Raw genomic sequence first — 10,000 nt, forward strand, 5'->3', positions numbered from 1 at the left:
ATATATATCCATATATATATATATATATATATATATATATATATATATGTATATATATATATATATATATATATATATATATATATATATATACATAATATATATATATGAAGCCATGAGACTTTTCCCAAGACGTTTTATGTTCAAAATGGAGACAAACACCATTCCTCCATACGATTGGCTTGAAAAATTGTTAAGATATTAAGATATCTTTCTTAACATGAAACCAATGGTAGCTTTAATATGTAATTAAAGAAATTTTATCCACCAACGTGGTGTTGAGCACCGTATTGGTGGATAAATGATACTCGGCCAAGATGTAATGGGACTAAACACAAATCTGTGTGTTTGGAAGACTTTGTAGTCATGGTACCAAAAAATGACCTGGTATCAAAACTCTTGGAGTTCTTCAAGGCAAATAATCTATTTGTGACACAAACATCAGTAAGACAGACAGACAGGCAGAACGAAACAGAGGCAGACAGATAGTCAGTCACCTGTCACTCAAATGGGGGATGAAATTCAAGTTGATTTTATTCTCAGTCGAAAATGAAATGAATAAATGGTTTATGTAAACATTATTTGTTTATTGTTGTGTTTCATATTTATGTCTGGTTTCAATTTGATAAGTGCTGCTGTTTAGCTGCAGGACAGGCCTGATCAAGCAGACGTACAATCAAAAATGAGATGACTTTCTAATTATTCTGCCAATCAACTTCTTTAGTAATTATAATGACTGTATAACGCACACACACACACACACACACACATATTTGTCTGTACACATATATATGTGCGTATATATTTATCTATCTATCTATCTATCTATCTATCTATCTCTCTCTCTATGTATATATATATATATATATATATATATATATATATATCTCCTCCCCCTCCCCACCCCACCCCCACCACCACCCCCTCCACCGGAAGTTCATTCGTCTGTCATTCCTCTGTCATCCCACCCCCTCCACCGGAAGTTTCATTCCTCTGTCATCCCACCCCCTCCACCGGAAGTTCATTCCTCTGCCATCCCACCCCCTCCACCGGAAATTCATTCCTCTGTCATCCCACCCCCTCCACCGGAAGTTCATTCCTCTGTCATCCCACCCCCTCCACCGGAAGTTCATTCCTCTGTCATCCCACCCCCTCCACCGGAAGTTCATTCCTCTGTCATCGCACCCCCTCCACCGGAAGTTCATTCCTCTGCCATCCCACCCCCTCCACCGGAAGTTCATTCCTCTGTCATCCCGCCCCCTCCACCGGAAGTTCATTCCTCTGTCATCCCACCCCCTCCACCGGAAGTTCATTCCTCTGTCATCCCACCCCTCCACCGGAAGTTCATTCCTCTGTCATCCCACCCCCTCCACCGGAAGTTCATTCCTCTGTCATCCCACCCCTCCACCGGAAGTTCATTCCTCTGTCATCCCACCCCCTCCACCGGAAGTTCATTCCTCTGTCATCCCACCCCCTCCACCGGAAGTTCATTCCTCTGTCATCCCGCCCCCTCCACCGGAAGTTCATCCCTTTGTCATCCTGTCAACCTCGGCTGTCTCCCGGAACCCATCTAGTGGCCTTGGCCATCCTCTCCCCTACCTTTGGGTAGCGCATTAAGGTTGAGAAATGTTTGCAGGTTGTAGGTAATGTTTTGCTTATGAATTCTTCCAATTGCAAGTTTTCTTTTCAGGTACACGACACTGCTTTTCCTCTTCCCAGGCTACAGGCCCACACCCCCAACACCCATACTGTTAGGATTGGCACTCTCAACGTCGGCACGCTGAAAGGTAGATCTGGTGAAATTGTTGAGATGCTTGAACGGAGATGCGTAGATATGTGCTGCATCCAGGAAGTAAGATGGAGAGGAGGTTCTGCAAGGTTCCTCACAGGCAAAGAACACAGGTACAAGATTTTCTGGGCAGGGAACACTGACGGGGTCGGGGGCGTAGGAATACTTCTAGCGGAGAAATGGGTGGATAAGGTAATCGAGGTCGTTAGAGTAAGTGACAGAGTACTTAAGATCAGACTAGTGCTTCATCATAGATTAGCTACTGTCATCTCAGCCTATGCACCTCAACCTGGGCTACCAGATGGTCTGAAAGACCAATTCTATGACACCCTCTTGCAAACTACCTCGTCGACGAGTGACAGGGACCTTCTCTTTGTGGCTGGAGACTTCAACGGTCATGTCGGACGTCGTGCTGGGGGCTTCCATGGCATACATGGAGGCTATGGCTTCGGTTCCCGCAACGAGGAGGGAACCAGACTGCTGGAGTTCTGTGATGCAACCAATCTTATAGTCTGCAATACCAACTTCAGGAAACCTGCCAGTCACCTAGTCACCTACCGCTCCGGCAGACACTCTAGCCAAATCGACTACATCCTCGCCAGAAATAGGGAAAGAGGGCGGCTTATAAATGCCAAAACCTACCCTGGCGAAGAATGTACCCCACAACATAGATTAGTAGTTAGCGACTTTGGGATCAAGGCAAAATGGGTGCCCAGAATTAGACAGGCTTGGAGAAGAAGGGTGTGGAAGCTTAAAGACCCTGCAAACGGACAGAGACTTAGAGACAAGTTACTTGAAGCATTTAACGAAATAGAAGGGGATATAGCATCATACAACGTGGAAGACAATTGGAGATTTCTGCGGGACAACCTGTTGAAAGCCACCGACCAGATTTGTGGGTGGTGTAAGGTCCCCTCCCAACCCAGAGTAACGTGGTGGTGGAACAAGGAGGTAGACAGGGCTATTAGACAAAAGAAACAAGCTTGGAAGGACTGGAAGAACGGTGGTAGCAGGGAATTGTACCAATGTGCCAGAAGGGAGGCTAGGCGACAGGTTTATTTAGCCAGAGGGGAAGCAGATAAGGAAAGATTTGCCAATGTTCTGCGCCGTGAGGACCAAAGACTCGAGGTATTTCGGGTTGCAAGACAGTGTAGGAGAGAGAATAGTGATGTTGTAGGAGAGAAATGTGTTCGCATGGATGATGGTACGCTTGCATTAAATGAGGATGCAAAGAAAGAGGTCTGGAGATGCCACTACGATAGATTGCTTAATAAAGAGAATGAATGGGAGAAAGAGAGCCTGCCTTATGTCGACCCAATAGAGGGACCAGCTATCCGAGTTGATAGTACCAGGGTAGATAAAGCAATTAAGAGTATGAAGACCGGGAAAGCCCCCGGCCCATCAGGAATCACTGCAGAGATGCTCAAAATATCTGGCAGTGTTGGCTATAGCCTAGTCACCCGTATTACGAACCAGGTGATACACGAAGGAGTCATACCCTATGACTGGTGTAGCAGCATCATAGTCAACTGCTACAAAGGTAAAGGGGACGCTTTAGATACAAATAATTACAGAGGCATCAAGCTGTTAGATCAGGTTATGAAAGTTACAGAGAGGGTCATAGCCCAACTAATTAGGGAGCGAATCAATTTAGATGAGATGCAGTTTGGGTTCGTGCCAGGTAAAAGCACTACTGATGCCTTATTTCTAGTGAGACAGTTGCAAGAGAAATACCTAGCCAAGGATAAACCTCTGTACCTGGCTTTCGTTGACATGGAGAAAGCCTTTGACAGGGTCCCCCGATCCCTTATCTGGTGGTCAATGAGGAAACTTGGGATAGAAGAATGGCTAGTGAGAGCTGTGCGAGCCATGTACAGAGATGCGGCCAGTAAGGTGAGGGTTGGAAATGAGTACAGCAATGAATTCCGGGTAGAGGTAGGGGTCCACCAAGGTTCCGTCCTCAGCCCCCTATTATTTACCATAGTCCTCCAGGCAATCACAGAGGAGTTCAAGACAGGTTGCCCCTGGGAGCTCCTCTATGCTGATGACCTTGCCCTAATTGCGGAGTCACTATCAGAACTAGAGGAGAAGTTTCAGGTGTGGAAGCAAGGTCTAGAATTGAAGGGCCTTAGAGTCAACCTAGCTAAAACCAAAATCCTAATAAGTAGGAAGGTAGATAAAACACAAACCCCTTCAGGTAGATGGCCCTGCTCAGTATGTAGAAAAGGAGTAGGTAGTAACTCTATAAGATGTACCCGGTGCAAGCTATGGACACATAAGAGGTGCAGCAACATCAAAGGCAGGTTAACTAGCAAGTTAGTTTTTGTTTGTGGCAGATGTTCAGGTGCAATAAAGACTGCAAACAAACAGGAAACAACTTCTATCTCATTCCAGGGTGAAAAACTAGAGGTAGTCGATAGCTTCCGCTATCTGGGCGACCAAGTTAGTAGTGGGGGTGGGTGCGCTGAAAGTGTAGCTGCTAGAATAAGAATAGCCTGGGCAAAGTTTAGAGAGCTCTTACCCCTGCTGGCGACAAAGGGACTCTCACTCAGAGTAAAAGGCAGACTGTATGACGCATGCGTACGAACAACCATGCTACATGGCAGTGAAACATGGGCTGTAACTGCTGAGGACATACGTAAGCTCGCAAGGAATGAAGCCAGTATGCTCCGTTGGATGTGTAATGTCAATGTGAATACCCGTCAGAGTGTAAGTATCTTGAGAGAAAAGCTGAACATTAGAAGCATCAGTTGTGGCGTGCAAGAGAGACGATTGCGCTGGTATGGACATGTGGTGAGAATGGAGGAGGATAGCTGCGTGAAAAAGTGCCACACCCTAACAGTTGAGGGAACCCGTGGAAGAGGTAGGCCCAGGAAGACCTGGGCTGAGGTGGTGAGGCAAGACCTTCGTACATTGGGCCTCACCGAGGCGATGACTACGGACCGAGACCTTTGGAAATGGGCTGTGCGTGAGAAGACCCGGCAAGCCAAGTAAGATCGTTGCCAGTGCCCCTGGACTGGTTCTTGTGCGGGTGGCACATGAGATGCACCATTTTGAGCGTGGCCGTTGCCAGTACCGCCTGACTGGCTCCTGTAGGATTTTCGAGCGAGATCGTTGCCAGTGCCCCTGGACTGGCTTGTGCGGGTGGCACATAAAAGACACCATTTCGAGCGTGGCCGTTTTCGTGCGGGTGACACGTAAAAGCACCCACTACACTCTCTGAGTGGTTGGCGTTAGGAAGGGCATCCAGCTGTAGAAACTCTGCCAAATCAGACTGGAGCCTGGTGTTGCCATCCGGTTTCACCAGTCCTCAGTCAAATCGTCCAACCCATGCTAGCATGGAAAGCGGACGTTAAACGATGATGATGATGACGATGATATACAGGGTGTCCACAAGGTCTGGGTACATGGAGTAAATAAAATCATAACATAAACAATGAAATATAAGAAATAATAATTTCTTAAAGTATGTGTTAATCCCCTTGTACCCAGACTTTGTGGATACCCTGTATATATATATATATAGACACTAACAGTTAATCAAAAAAATACAAAAATAAACAAGCTTTTGACAGTTTTATAGATATTTCAAAATTATGATGCTATGATGCTAGGTGTTTCCATTATTTTCTCCAACACCTATATGTATATATCATCATCATCATCGTTTAACGTCTGCTTTCCATGCTAACATGGGTTGGACAATTTGACCGAGGACTGGCAAGACAGAAGGCTGCACCAGGCTCCAATCTGATCTGGCAGAGTTTCTACAGCTGGATGCCCTTCCTAATGCCAACCACTCCGAGAGTGTAGTGGGTGCTTTTACATGCCACCGGCACGAGGGGGGCCGGTCACATGGTACTGGCAACGGCCACACACAAAAAGGTGTTTTTTACATTCCACCTGCACGGGAGCCAGTCCAGCGGCACTGGCAACGACCTCGCTCGAATGATTTTCTAAACGTGCCACCAGCACAAGTGCTAGGAGGCAACGCTGGTAACAATTACGCTCTAATGGTGCTATTTATGGGTCACTAGCATGGAAGCCAGACAGCTGCTCTGGCAATGAACATGCTCGACAGTGCTGTTAGTGCTCCACTGGCACAGGTGCCAGTCAGCGAGTATGGTTCAATTATGATTTGTTATCTGTTATTTCCTTCATCAGGTGTCCTGTAATAATAATAACTATTGGTGTATACCTCTTGCACTGAAGAAAACAGTGATATGTAATTAATTTAAATTAATCAAATTAATTTTTAATTATTCTACCATGTTATTTACATGTTAATATCACTGTTTAAAATGATCATATGAATGTATTAAAATTCTTTCAAATTTTAACATCTTCTCTTCTCCATTTTTAACATATTTGTTGAGTTTCTATGGGATACGTTTTCCATAAATTCTCATAAAACATCATATATATATATACATACATACATACATACATACATGCATGCATGCATACATACATATATATATATATATATATATATATATATATATATATATATATATATACATAGAGAGAGAGAGAGAGAGAGAGAGAGAGACACACACACACACACACACACACACACACACACACACACACACATGCATGCAATGGGCTTCTTTCAGTTTTTGTGTATCAAATCCACTCAGAAGGCTTTTGTCAGTCCAAAGCTATAGTAGCAGAGGTTCCATGCACTGAGACTGAACCTGGACTTTGTGGCTGGGAATCAAGTTTCTTGCCACACAGCCAGTAAGAAATTATATCTAAAGATGTTCCTGAAACACTAAGCAACATGTGAGGTAGGGTAATATTTACATCTTGAAACATAGATTAAGCGTGGTACATATAAGTGTTCTTCCAGGATAGGACCCCAGTCTTTAGTCGGCAGGTAACTTACCACGGAAGATCTCTCAGTTGGAGTTTTTTAAAGTGAAAAGAATGGATTTGTCTCAATTTCATCGATAAGTATTCAGATGTTTTGATCACCTGTACTACCTGTTTCTTTAATTAGCATGTAAGTGGTTGCATATACCACATACATATGGATGCTTAATGTAATCTTTTGACAGAATCAACGCAACACACATAAATAGATACACACTCATATACATACATATACATATACATACAAATATGCATACAATAACACATGCAAATGCACACACATAAACCCAAATACACACCTATACATACATACAAATATACACAAATTCAACATACCCGCATACAAGCATACATGCATACAGCCACATAAAAACATAGATATATATATACACTGACATAAAAGCATACATACGCAATCACATCCAAACACGTATACAACCACATACAAGCATACACGCATGCACAGATACACATCCATACAGATGCACGCACACACTCACACACACATGCACGCACACACAAACGCACATACACAAAAAGACACACACACCTTCATGTACCAGCGTATACATACACATACATACACCCACACTGTTGCCAATTTGGCTAAGATTCAAGCTTAATAAATAAATGATCGATAAAGCTGATGTCTAATGAATACTACAAGTTAAGGGGGGTAGTGGTGGTGGTGGCGGCGGCGGCGGCGGCGGTGGTGGTGGTGGTGGTGGCAGCAATAGTAGTAGTAGTGGTGGTGGTATTGGTGCTGGGGATGGTGGTTGTTGTGTTTGTAGTAGTAATAGTACTGGTGGTGGTGGTGGTGGTGGTGGTGGTGGTGGTGGTGGTCAGAGAAGGAAGAAGGGGAGGAAATGCGATTAGGCGATGGCAAGAGTAGGAGTGAGTTGATGTCCGTTTCTTTATTGTTCTCAAAGTGGAGAAACGGTGACGACCGTTCACCTTGAGATGACCACTCGTTCACACATCTAACGATTCTTGAAACACAGGTAATCAATAAGGTGGCTGTCGTTCATATATTTGACTTAACAAACTTTGTCCTTAATAATATTTCTTGAATCCAGCGCCTTGTTGACAATGTTGTCATCATCATCATCATCATCACCATCATCTTCATTTAATGTCCAGTCTCCATGCTGGCATGGGTTGGATGGTTTGATATGGAGCTGACCAGCTGAGAGGAGTCCAGACTCCAACTGCCTGTTGTGGCATGGTTTCTACAGCTGGATGGTCTTCTTAATGCCCAACACTTAACAGAGTGTGCTGCGAGCTTTTTCTGTGCCACCAGCATAGGTGCATTTACACAGCAGTGGCACAGGTGCTTTTTAAGTGCCACCAGCATCTGAAAGGATGAACCTGTATGTGTGGAAGACAGAGGTTTTATTTAGCTTGAAATATTTTATCAAGTACAGCAAATCGCCACGTCTCCCAGTCCCTTGTCATTTCCTCAGTGAGGCCCAGTGTCTGAAGATCCTTTCTCACCACATTGTGCCACATTTTCCTGGATCTACCCCTTCCATAGGTACCCTCCACAATTAGAACTTGGCACTTCTTTATGCAGCTGTCCTCATCCATATGCATCACATGACCAAATTGGTGCAGTCTTCTCTCTTGCACACAACTTCTGATGTTTCTTTATGTTGTTGATATTGTTATTGTCTGGTCAGAGGTCAGTGTTAATCAGGCCAATTCAGATATAGTATATTGAGGTCTACAAAAAGAAAAACGGTAACCTTTACAGGTCATACTTACTCAGAAGCGCCAGTTTTTTGGTTTCATGGCAGAGATATTCGCCACATGGATGGGACAACGATCTGTCGCAGGATTCTCTTTTACTCTTTAACTTGTTTCAGTCATTTGACTGTGGCCATGCTGGAGCACTGCCTTTAGTCGATCAAATCGACCCCAGGACTTATTCTTTGTGAGCCTAGTAAAAATTTCCAAATTTTAATTAATTTGCTTGCAGGAAGGACTGCTCCAATGAAGTCGCATATTGTCCTTGCCTTCAAAGCACAGAGTAGATGGAGCAGGGACAACTGAAGAAGGGTAATATTCTTTATGTTGCATGTCTCGTTTCTCTCTTTTTTCATTGTTTGAAAAAAAGTTTGTTTTCTGTCTTCATCTTTGTTTTCATTTCTCATTGTGTTTAACGTTTTTTGTGATGTCCTGTACCCATATATGCTTGTATGTATACATATAGATGTTGGTATGTACATATATGTATGGATATATGCATATAATTATATATCATTTATGTTATTATATATATATATATATATATATATGGATTATACAGAGTTAGTTAGACAGACAGATAGATAGATAGGTTGATTAGTATGCATTACACAGTCATAATTATGACTATGTAGTGTAAAACATGTATATAAAATATGCATGTATAATAGTCTGTGTGTGTTCTGTGTCTGTGGGTGTGTCTGCATGCATGCGTGTGTGTGTGTGAGTGTGTGTGAGTGTGTGTGCACATGTGCAAAATAAAACATTCTAGTCTATTCTGTACTAAACAACATCGAACCATCAGAAAGTTGTACTTTTAAAAGTTGACCTCCTTCGGTTTTATTTTCAATCGTCTATTTGTGTAAATTTTACCGTCTTATACTTATCAATATCAATATATATACATGCATACATACATACATACACCACCCTCATATATACACATATCTACATATATGTGTGTGTGTATGTATATATGTATATATGCATGTGTGTGTGTATATATATACATATTCATATATATTATATGATATATGGTGTGTGTATATGTGACATATGTATATATATATATATATGTATATATATATATATATATATATATATGCATTGGTAGGTCTATCTATTTACTTATCTATCTTTGTACCTACTTACCTTTATCTTTCTATTTATGAATGAGTTTACCTCTGTATCTATCATCCTACATGTACACAGATACACACATACACACACAAACAAATACACAGACAAGCCTGCACACATATACACACGCAAGTGTATACATTAGGAAAGTAGCTCGTCTTTTGTATTTTTTCCCCTCTGTTTTTTTGTTGGATTTTCCACTTCTCTTTCCTTATCTTCATTAATTATATTATGATTTCTATAAACTCTTTCAACTTTCTTTTATGCCATTTTTTAAAAATAATGAAAAAATTTCCTTATCACTTTCATTTCATGTTTACATGCGTGTCTTCATACATACATATAAATATCTAAGTGTGTGCATGCGCACGTGTGTGTGTGTGTGTGAGTGTGTGTGTGTGTGTAGGCACATGGCTTAGTGGTTAATATGTAGGACTGATAATCATA

The 10,000-nt window shown here is 42.3% G+C and overlaps 1 long non-coding RNA gene across 1 annotated transcript in view; it reads right to left on the reverse strand.

Annotated features, from left to right (window-relative positions):
• LOC149132520 (uncharacterized) overlaps positions 1–10,000 on the reverse strand; it is a 55,054-nt gene that overhangs the window by 11,688 nt on the left and 33,366 nt on the right. The window lies entirely within an intron of this gene.

Source organism: Octopus bimaculoides, chromosome 15 (assembly GCF_046866305.1).
Source record: "Octopus bimaculoides isolate indiv1 chromosome 15, ASM4686630v1, whole genome shotgun sequence".
In the NCBI taxonomy this organism is placed as follows: domain Eukaryota; kingdom Metazoa; phylum Mollusca; class Cephalopoda; order Octopoda; family Octopodidae; genus Octopus; species Octopus bimaculoides.